This window comes from Pogona vitticeps, chromosome 5 (assembly GCF_051106095.1).
Source record: "Pogona vitticeps strain Pit_001003342236 chromosome 5, PviZW2.1, whole genome shotgun sequence".
NCBI classification, from domain to species: domain Eukaryota; kingdom Metazoa; phylum Chordata; class Lepidosauria; order Squamata; family Agamidae; genus Pogona; species Pogona vitticeps.
This window is the reverse complement of record NC_135787.1, coordinates 54,103,006-54,115,187: the sequence shown is the minus strand read 5'-3', so window position 1 is coordinate 54,115,187 and position 12,182 is coordinate 54,103,006.

The window sequence follows — 12,182 nt, the reverse complement described above, 5'->3', positions numbered from 1 at the left end:
TTAATTATTTATTTATTTATTTATTTATTTATTTATTTATTTATTTATTTATTTGATTTATATCCCGCCCATCTGGTAAGTCGGTACCACTCATGATATTATCTGTCCTTTTCCAGATCTCAGTTGTTATTTTGCTTTTTTAAAGAATGGGGGAAACATAAACAATAATGAACTGGAGGGGGGCTACACAGCATCCAATTGTGTATGAAGATTCAGGGAAGTAAATGGTTGCTTTAAGTGGTATTTTTTTTTTAGCAAAAATTCTTTAAAACCTGTGCAAATTTGAAATCCAGCTTCTTAAAACCATACTATTCATGTGGGAAAACCCAGTACAAATTGCTAGCTCCACCAGTTTCCTCCTAGATTATCTACAGAGTTAGGTTATAAGGAGTACTTGAAAAATCTCTTGTTCTTGGCATTTTTTTAGTTCACCATGCTGAGACTCTCCAATAAGATATCCCCCACAGCAGTGAGATTTCCCAGTTTCAAATTAAAATTAAAATCCTATACAACATGAGGCCCTTTCTGGTGAATCCTGCATAGGAAAGATGCTAGTCTTCAGAAAACATGTAATTTTGCAAAGCTTGGTGTTCTGTGCTTTCTTGGTGAAATCTGCATAGGGAGATGCTATTTTCCAATAATTCTCTGTAGTTTGGAATTTCCTTTCCTCCCCCCTCAAGACTGACATTTCAGAAAGATTTTCTATAGTTTTTTCTTAGAAAAAAACCCAACCCTCATGAAGAGAATGACCTTTTAATGATGTAGATGCCTTGTGTCCTTTTTAAGGAAAAAGGCGGGGTAAGAATATTTAAAATAAATAAATAAAATAAATAGAAAAGAATAGAATCAAGTCTAGCAAACATGAGGATAGAATGTCAGTCCCAGATAAGCTGCAAAGTCACAGAAGACAAAATATACTTCATGTAGGACAATTGATACGAAGAGACAATTGTACAGAACAACTGTACAATTGTCTACCATTACCACTTTCTTCTGTTTACTTGCAAGATATCTGCTTTTCACCAAATATGTAAAATATTAACACAGAATAAATTGACAGAAATAACGTTGCAACAAAAGCAAAAGTATGAAAACAAGTAGAAAATAGGATGCTAACCAACAACATAGGAGTGAACACTTCAAAACAGGATGACATGATTTTCAGATTTTATTTGATCACAGAATATCTTAGTGAAGGAATCAAACAACAACAACAACAATCATGCATGTATAAAACATTTAATAAACACATATATTTTCAAAAAAGGCAAATGTAGTTTTAGCAGAATAACAGAATATAGTAGGCATCCTTCAGTCTCAAGAGACTATGGTAGTGTGCTCTGTATGGAGGTCTTGGAACAGTGTCTGGTGTGGCTGAGAAGGCCAGTTCGAGAATGACAATCTCTTCCACATTGAAGACAAATACAATCTGTCCCTTGTCCAGCTCCCTGGTTTTGCTTGTTTTGGCACTGCCTCTTTGCCTCGGCCTGCTGTACAAGTGTCTCTTCAAATTGGGAGAGGCCATGATGCACCGCCTACCTCCAGGCTGAACGCTCAGATGTCAAGGTTTCCCATCTGTTGAGGTCCATTCCTAAGGCCTTCAGATCCCACTTGCAGATGTCCTTGTATCGCAGCTGTGGTCTCCCTCTGGGGTGATGTCCCTGCACTAATTCTCCATACAGGAGATCTTTTGGAATCTGACCATCAGTCAGAATAATAGCCTCCAAATCCTATAAGGTTCTAGTCGCCCTCTATTCAGCATTGGTTAGGCCTAATCTCGCTCCATTTCTGAATACTGCACTTTAAGAAGGATGCCAACAAACTGAAACAAATTTAGAGGAAGGCAACAAGGATGATCAGGGCAATGGAAACCAAGCCCCAAATGGAAAGATTGAAAGAACTGGGCATGCTTAGCCTTGAGAAAAGAAGAAAAGAAGGCTGAGGGAAGATGTGATGGCACTTTCAAATACTGTACTTGAAAGATAATCATACAGAGGAGGGCCAGGATCTGCTCTTGATCATCCCAGAGTGCAGGACATGTAATAACGGGCTCAAGTTACAGGAAGCCAGATTTAGGCTGAATATCAGGGAAAACATCTTAACTGCAACAGCAGTATAATAATCGAACAAATTACTTCAGGAAGTGGTGAGCCCTCCAGCGCTGGAGGCATTCAAGAGAAAATTGACAGCCATCTGTCAGATCTGTTTTGATTTGTATTCCTGAAGTGAGCAGGAGGTTGGACTCGATGACCCTATAGGCCCTTCCAACACAATAATTCTATTATTCTATGATTCCAATGTCAAGCAACAGTGCCATCTATGTGGTCTGGATTATCTGGGGTTAGATCCAATCTTCTCCTCAATTACATTTCTCCACATTCCCCATGAAAAGCACTAGATCTGGTTTGTTTTGGAAATTCAATTTAAATTGAAGGTTTAAACCATTTTTCAAAAGAAATAAAATCTTCCTGACTGGCTTGGTGAACCACTGTACCAGAGGTGGAGTTTATTTTCTGGCAGCCAAAGCCCACTGCATCTCCTGAAGGGAATTGATCTTATGATTGTGTTCTGGCTTCTACTCATCTCATACAATCTGCAATGCAGTCAGTATAATGATTGTGTTTATCCCATGCTTCTTTGGGAACATGTTTTGAAACCCAAGAAATTGCTACAAGCAAGAAAGAAGCAAGCTGGAAATATGTCTTTTCTGTAACTCCTATGGGGTGGACCTTGTATCCAAGGTAATAGTCTAAAGGTTTTTGAAGCATTTACTGGAGCATTCTGCTGCCATCTGCTGGAGCAGTATATATTGCAACCCTAGTGATTTTTCTCAATTTTTGACTTTCTCAACCTTTTCTGTATTTCAACAAAAGCATGAAAATAGCATGCTAATTTTAGCACATTAAACTTTTTTGTTTTGCATAAAACAGATCTAAGTGTGAACAATACAGCTAATGTTTTCCAAGTGACACCTACTAAGCAACATTAGTTACTTTTAGTTATAAAATATTATCAGCCACTCTGTAAAATCCAGACATGTACATACATTCTCACTAAAACAAGGAAGAGCCCATATACAATACATGCAAAATGAACTCAAGGGGCTCCAACACCTGCTAAATCCGTTTCAAATGTCAAGTGCTCACTGGAAGGACAGTTCCTGAAGCTGAGGCTCCAATACATTGCCATCTCATGAGAAGAGAAGACTCCTTGGAAAAGACCTTGATGTTGGGAAAGTGTGATGGCAACAGGAGAAGGGGACAACAGAGGATGAGATGGTTGGAAGCAACCAACATGAATTTGACCCAACTCCGGGAGGCAGTGGAAGACATGAGGGCCTGGCGTGCTCTGGTCCATGGGGTCATGAAGAGTCGGACACGACTAAATGACTAAACAATGACAATGTGCAATCAAGTTGCTTCTGAGCTATACTGGTCCTAACAGGGCTTCTGAGGTATCTGAGATGTTCAAGGAGTAGTTTAGCATTGTCAGTTCCCCATACAGTAAGTTTCCATGATCAAGCAGGGATCTGAACCGAAGTCTCCTATTTCTTCTCCAACATTTTATCCACTACACCATATTGGCTTTGGTAAGGTAGTTATACATATGATATTGAGGAAATAGACTGTTTGCAAATAATTACAAGTTATCAAGAGTTTGGAACTTCTTATCACCAAGTTCTGGCTTGGTGTATTATGCTGTCCAATGGCCCACAACTGGATTCTGTCTTCTCTTTGCTGCTTAATGTGTTGAAAATCATTTTAAGGAGAAAGGAGAGGTATAAATAAACAGACAGACAGACAGACAGACAGACAGACAGACAGACAGACAGACAGACAGATAGACAGATAGATAGATAGATAGATAGATAGATAGATAGATAGATAGATAGATAGATAGATAGATAGATAGATAGATAGATAGATAGATAGATGATAGATAGATAGATAGATAGATAGATAGATAGATAGATAGATAGATAGATAGATAGATAGATAGATAGATAGATAGATAGATAGATAGATAGATAGATAGATAGATAGATAGATAGATAGATAGATAGAACAATTACTATAACTAGATGAAATGGAGGTTATTAGTGTGGAAACAAATTCTGTGCCAGAAAGAGAAATACAATGTTGACATATGAGGAATGCCTTTAAATGTTTTAAAACTTACTTTCTCCATAGCTGGGATTCATACATAGTAAAGAGTTTTCAAAAGGTCAAAAGAAGCAATTTTGGAGCATGTCTTCATGAATGCTGTATCCAGTGTGGTGTTGTGAATCCATTCATGTCCTGCAGTTCTCCACAGTGATAATTACAGAAGAACTGAAGTTACATGACCAAACTGATCCAATGATAACACTAATAATGCTTTGTTTGTATGAAGAAGGTATCCATGGCAAAAAGGGCATTGAAATTGCATGTTTACTGTAGCACCCATTCCTTTCAAAGTATGCAGTTCCTCTTGTCACCACTATCCAAGTTGTCATGTTCACCACAATATTTGAAGTGCAAGGTTTCCTTTACTTATAGAGCCTCACATGCACATTCGAACATTGCATACTCAGTTTTTTTACAGGAATCTGTGAGTGCAAGACACACACATACATGCAAAGAAGAGGAAGAGAGAGTGTGTGTGAGAGAAAGCAAAGTCATAATGAAGATAGTGATAGAAACAGCAAAATGATCATGGAATGGGTCTAACTTCCCTGACAGTAGCCCTTCCCTGAATAGGCTACTGCCATCCTAATCAGGACCAACCCCCACCCCCCAAAGCAGTGGAGGTTATCAATGTTATCCCCAAATGGAACCTGAAATCCATCTTGCCTGACAACATAAATTTCTAGTTCTATCAGTATGATTGTTGCTGTTCAGTCACGGACACCTAGTATGACACTGATACAATGCATCATAAGGTTTGTCTCCATGTTATATCTAATTAGATGCAATTCAAAATCATGTCCCCATCTATTTTTGTGTTTCTTTTAGAAACATTCAGGCTGTGTATTCACCCTCCGCAAGCTTGAACATGGGACTTTTTCATTAGTCAGTGAAATGAATTGTGAATGGAAGTTCTATGTGTAAAATTGAACAATATATTATTGAGTAAGAATAAATAAGAAGTGTTATTATTTTTCCTCAGCTGCATATTCTGAAATGAAGAACATGTTAAAGAAATTAAAATTGTGCAGCACTTTCTCTGTGACATGAGGAAATGGCACATTATTTCAGTACAGAATAATTTTCTTCTCCAGACAAATGATCGGCTAAGTTGTAAACAAAAGTAATGAATAAAAAAGGAAGACATCCATTATTAGGTTTTGCTGTTTTTTTTCCCATGCCATAAAAAGATCATCACAGGAGTTTGTCTCCAAAATTACAACTATCTCAGCCATTATTTTGTTAGTGGTATATTGAAGATGTAAACTGTAAACAGAAGGTATGCATTCCTTTTGCAAGGACTACTGAAAGACTTAGGAATTTGGTCAATGTTTGTAGACCTGCAGTTGCTTAAGAGTGAGGAAGCCTTTCTTATAAAAATTTCAAGCTGTGCTGTGGCTAAGGATGTAGAGGAATTCTTCCAGCTCTGAATTTCTAAGAACTTTGCAAATTTGAATTGCTTTACTCTATAACTGAGCTGGAAAACATTTGTTCATCAAAATTTGCACTTTTCACAGGTTGGAACGTTAAAATCCTTCACGTCAAAAGTACACACACATATAATGAACTAATTAGGGGGAAATGGATGCAAATAGATGTGAATACAGGCCAAAACAAACTTGTAGTTGGAGAAGTGGGAGTTTCTAGATTTGCCCATTCCTAATTATATCCCAGTTGCATCCCTCCATTTGTATTGTTCTTTTTCAGTGCTGGAATCTGCTAACCACCCAGAGTGGCCTTAGTAGTCAGATGGGCAATCTAAAAATCAAATAAATGAATAATCCCATATTTCCCCTCCCGTTTGATTGAGTCTGAGGCAAAGCATGGATGAACTCCTTTTAACTCAATTTTATGATAAGGATATCCTTCCGTAGGCCTGAGCTCAGTCATGAGAGCTAAGATATCTAGGAGGTAGGAGAGTACACAAAATCTCTGCCCCCAACATCCCAACAAAGTCCTCTTCAGACTTTTATGCATTCAGCACAATGATGTCAGACATCTCATCAAAATAAGCCAGAGCTCCTGATTGCACAGAAGCTTGGGAATGTAAGAAATTACCTGATACTGGGTCAGACCTCTGCATCACTCAGCGTTATCGCACACTATCAGTTCTGAGTGGCAGCATTCTTCCATGTTTTCAGATGGGATCTGTGTGGAGATTCCTGGTGCTCTCTCACAGCTTCTCATCCATCTACAAAGGACACTGCTTATCTTCCAAAATAAGACAACATTTGTCTCTTCAACGTGATATGGTAGATGTGTATAAGCAAATCCAGGTAAAGCATTTTCTGGAACCCCTGCCATCCTTACAATCTTTTAGCCCTGAGAGCAAATAACTGAATCAGGTTTGCACGTTTCCCCATATTGACTGATGCTAGAAAAGGGAGGCTCATGTGACTTATGGAAGAAAGAATTTCTACAGCCTGCAGTTAGGAACTGATAAAAACTCACTCAGTCTCACAAAGTCACTTTGTAGATTGAGTCACACTGTAATGTCAGATTGACACAGCTTTGCATCTTAAACTCCCCACCTCGACCCCAAAAGTCTTTACTTTGGCTGTTAGAATCTGACATCCTATGACAGTGATGCTAGTGCCTGACTAGCATAAATATATGTCATGAGGGAAGCATACACCACATGTCTGATTCTGCAAACCCATTATATTGGGTCCTCTAGGGTACTATGAGAAATTACATTATCAGCTGAATGTGCCTGAGCAGATACAGCAATGTAAGAATGACCCCAAAGGACATTGCCCAGAACCCGCTCAAACCTGCAGATGGCTCTGCCCCAGTTGCAGTCCCTCATAATGCTAACTCAGCTAAGGGCCAAACTACATGTTACACTGATTGCACAGTGCATAGCAACTTCTAGAACACAGTGATGAACTCCAGAAAATTTATTTTACCCCATCTATAGAAAATATTGTGTGCAGAACCCAGATCTAACTGAACATAACACAGGGCCCTTTCAACAGTGACATAATGAAAATAATAGCCACTGTTAATTCAATTTTCATGTCACTATTTTACAACTGAAATAATTTTTGCAAAAAACAAACAAACAAACAACCCAACAACCCACAAGCTACAGGAGAAGTTTAAATACTTCCTTATCTATTTTATGCTTTTCAGGCTTCTGAAAAGCCATCTGGTCACAGCTATGATTGAGAAACATCAGCCCAGTTTAGCTTGCCATCATTTATGTATTTTTCTAACACAGATGTTGGCTGTTCTCTTAGGCATTCACTTTCAGAACTATTTCTTTACCCATTCCCTCCTCCCACATGGTTATACATAAATGTTTTGTTTGTTGATGACTATTTCTAGAATGACTGAGTTAGGAGGCCACTTTCCAAGATGGTTGAGGGATTACAGGAGTTATAGTCTGAAAAACATAACTTTTCAAAGCTCTGCTTATACATCTCTTGACCATTTCTCCCCTCTAAAGAAGTGTATATTAATGGAATTGTTGATGGCTAAGGGCCAAACTATAGGTTACACTGATAGCATACTGCATAACAGCTTCTGTGTTTTTTCTTAGATCAAAGTACAGTTACAGATGAAGTGTGGATTCTTACTATGAATGCAAGATATGTTGAGGTGAGGCCTGTTTCTTTCTTTATTGAATATGTTGTCATTGAACACTGTTCCTCTCCTAGTGCTTTGAAGCTGAGGAAAAGATGCTCCTTCTGGCTCCTGTGGGAAATCCACCCCATCATGCTCCAAGCCATATGGTAGGATAGCTCCCAGGGGAAAAAATATGAGATGTCTGAAGAGATTTTGCAAGTTTCTATGCCCATATCTGAAGTGCAGGATGGGGAAATAACTTTGACAAATCTACAAAGACTGTGCATATTGAGTTTTTGTATGTTGCATGGGGAGATTGTGAGGGAATCTACTGGTATGATTTCAATAACCCACTTACATACTTATTTCTACTGCTATTTGAAATGTTTCTGTTAAGTGACACTCCCATATATATGGCAGTTGATCCCATCATTTGTTAATTCCATGCAACATTATCTGAGGAGGAAAAAATCTGCTGAGCTGTTGGGAGGTGGGAGCATATTTTTTCTTCCAGTTGAGGGGGTCTCAACACTGTGTATTTCATTTTGACTTGAGATAAGACATCCCCTCATGAATGATGTTTTGAATCCTCTTCTCAAAAATGAATTCAGTATTTAATCATTGGGATTCCCCTCCCCACATCGAAAAAGCTGGGCAAACATTTCAACCCAGCCCTAACCTGAGTGTAACTGTTGGGTACTCTTTAACTTTTCCTAATGTATGTGCTATAGGTAGCACAAGTGCACTCTCATAATGGTCTTGGTGAATGGGTGTTCTTTGGAAGCCATGTTATCACAAGCAAAGGCGGAGGGGTCCAGTGAGAAAGTGGTTTGTGCTTCGACAGCTCACATGGATAATTAGAAGGTGTGGAATTCATTTTGAAACTAGAAAATGAAATGCAAAGGAAATATAGCAAATAATTGGATATGTAGATCTGGCACATGTATGTATAATTTAAATATTCATAATATTATTAAGCCAAAAATCGCTCCTGTTTCTTAGGTTTATTGGCTACATGAAGCAGCTTCTTTTTTCATGGAATGCTTGATTGATGGATTGATTAACTACTGAACTAGTCTTGCTAAGTATATCTTTGTAATACCCTCCTTCTTTGTTTTCATCTAGTAGCTCTTTAAAAAATGGATCCAGCTGTTAGCAATATCTACTAATTTCTTCAGAATGAATGGAAGAGTTTGGTGCCTGGTCTTTAACTAACAATGGAAATTAAGCTTCTTGGTGGCGATATTATTCAGAGTTTATGTATTTACACATGTGTCTTATCATTTTGGAATGAATGTTAAATGAATGCAACTCTCAGAGTAAACCTTCTGTGCTAATAAGACACAGACCGCATAACTTTCCCATCACTACCAGTTTCCTCTATAGAACTCACATATTTATTTATTTATTTATTTATTTATTTATTTATTTATTTATTTATTTATTTATTTATTTATTTATTTATTTATTTATTTATTTATTTATTTATTTATTTATTTATCTATTTATTTATTTATCTATTTATTTATTTATTTATACACCGCCTATCTGGCTGACTCGTCGACTCTAGGCGGCTATTAATCACCACCAAAAAAAGTGTACTGCTATATTTTAAATAGAATAGGTATCACCTAGGCACAGATTTGTTGGGGGGGCAATGTGTCCTATATGGATGGGGTGGCGTTGTGGGTTAAACAGCAGAAGCCTCTGTGCTGCAAGGTCAGAAGACCAGCAGTCGTAAGATTGAATCCACGCGACGGAGTGAGCTCCTGTCACTTGTCCCAGCTCCTGCCATCCTAGCAGTTCAAAAGCATGTAAAAGTGAGAGTAGATAAATAGGTACCACTTCAGTGGGAAGGTAACGGCTCCATGTCTAGTTGCGCTGGCCATGTGACCACGGAAACTGTATTTGGTCAAACGCTACCTCTATGGCTAGGAAACGGGGATGAGCACCGCACCCTAGAGTCGGACACAACTGGACTAAATGTCAAGGGGGACCTCTACCTAATGTGTCCTGTGGTGTGCTCTGCTTTTGTAAAAGGATCCTAATAGATTATCCAGATAAATTAGAGATTTAAATCCTTACTTATCTCTCCTTCCAAGTGAGGGTGAGGAACTGCTGCTTTCTCCTTGTAACAGAACAAGATGATAAAGAATTTTTGGGTATTGTTCATACTGCCCATGCATTTGCAATCTTTACACAAGTCACTTAGTTTTGTGCAAAGTTGCACAATTTGTCCAAATCAATTATTTGCATAAATGGTACAATTTCTGTAAATGTGAAAGTTTCCATAGATCTTGGATGTCTTACTTCGCTTCATGGATGTTTATGAAGGACTGGTTGTCTGTTTCTTTCTTAACCTTCAATCATTCCTTCAGTGTTTGCTTTGTATGTTTCCTTCTCAAGGGAAAGAAATATTAATTTCACAAGTGAACAAATTATAGGGGTGATAACAAAGGGGATGAGACCTCCTTGTTTCACTCTCAACTGAAGATGGGGAATCTCACAGGGCTTTCAGATTTCTTATGGAGGTCTATTTGGGTTGAGACAGCTACAAGGAGGAGGAATTTACAATGTGTCTTTGTATCCCTAGGCTATGAAATTAGTCTGCAAGTAGTAATTAGTACATAGATGTAGCATTGCCGTTATTTTCCTCCAATGACTCAGAGTGGCACTTGGTCAATCCTGTTATGGGGAATTAAAAGGTTGGTTCAATCTACCTGCTCACCACTGCTTGAAGTGAATAAACTGAACAAAAAAGGCAGGGGAAGACAGATATCATGTTAGCCTTGCTGGGGCTCTGGTGTCTACCCAGGGATGTAGTGTGTTAATGTCAAGAGCAATCAGGGGAAAATGATCAAACAAAGGAACAATGGAGAACCAATATGGGGGTATTGTATTTCCATATATCCAGTGATACAGTGGGACATTTGATCTACAGGTACTTAATGTGAAGCCCTCCAAGCCACATCGTCAAGGAGATTCCAAAAAATGAGGCAGTTGTATTAATCATCATGAACAAATGAATTCTAGTGGCTTTCATCTGTTTTAGGTTCTCATATGTGAGAAAGCAAACATATCTTAATTGCCCATTCCCAAACAAGCCGCTCCCAAACAGTTTGTATTAAAGCTGGAATAGTTTGCAAAACTGTATTGCTGCTGGGAAAATTCATTTCCTCTGCATGTATTTTAAGTACTGAAGCTAAGGTCAAAGAGAGCAGGGAAACCTGGGAGGTTGTCAAATGATATTGTCATTCCTGTTAAGGGGGAAAATATCGTGGAATTTTAACACTGTAAGCTCTAGTTCTATTACACCTTTGCGGAAAAAGTTCTGCTGCAGCAAAATTACAGTCTCTCCAGATTTACATGTGACAATCTTTGTGGCAGTCAGAGTCAGTCATTCTTCTCAGCCAATATGAGACAAGAAAACAAGGAAGGAAACCTATTCAGTAGAAGTTGCCTTGTCTAGATGGAAGGGTTCCCAGATAAAAAAATGCTGTATCCAAACCAGCACTCATTCTGTAGATTAAGGATGGGTTCATAGTTCAATGAGGCACAGGGCCTACTTCTTTCATAATTCATATGGAACACTTCAGCTTCATCTTTTGGCTTGTCCAGTTAAAATGGTACAGTACAGCAAGGCTGAGAACGAACTCTGTTTGCACATTGAGGAAGGTATATACAGACAATATGAACTTGTGTGTTTAGTCGTTTAGTCGTGTCCGACTCTTCGTGACCCCATGGACCAGAGCACGCCAGGCCCTCCTGTCTTCTACTGCCTCCCGGAGTTGTGTCAGGTTCATGTTGGTTGCTTCGCAGACACTGTCCAGCCATCTCATCCTTGGTCGTCCCCTTCTCCTCTTGCCATCACACCTTCCTAACATCAAGGTTTTTTCCAAGGACTCTTTTCTTCTCATGAGATGGCCAAAGTACTGGAGCCTCAGCTTCAGGATCTGTCCTTCAAGTGAGCATTCAGGGTTGATTTCCTTTAGAACTGATAGGTTTGTTCTCCTTGCAGTCCAGGGGATTCTCAAGAGCCTCCTCCAGCACCACAATTCAAAGGCATCAATTCTTCGGCGGTCTGCTTTCTTTATGGTCCAGCTCTCACTTCCATACATCACGACAGGAAAAACCATAGCTTTGACTATTCGGACTTTTGTTGGCAAGGTGATGTCTCTGCTTTTCAAGATGCTGTCAAGATTTGTCATTGCTTTCCTCCCAAGAAGAAGGCGCCTTTTAATTTCAGGGCTGCTGTCTCCATCTGAAGTAATCATGGAGCCCAGGAAGATAAAATTTGACACTGCCTCCATATCTTCCCCTTCTATTTCCCAGGAGGTGATGGGACCAGTGGCCATGATCTTAGTTTTTTTGATGTTGAGTTTCAGACCGTTTTTTGCACTCTCCTCTTTCACTCTCATTACAAGGTTCTTTAATTCCTCCTCACTT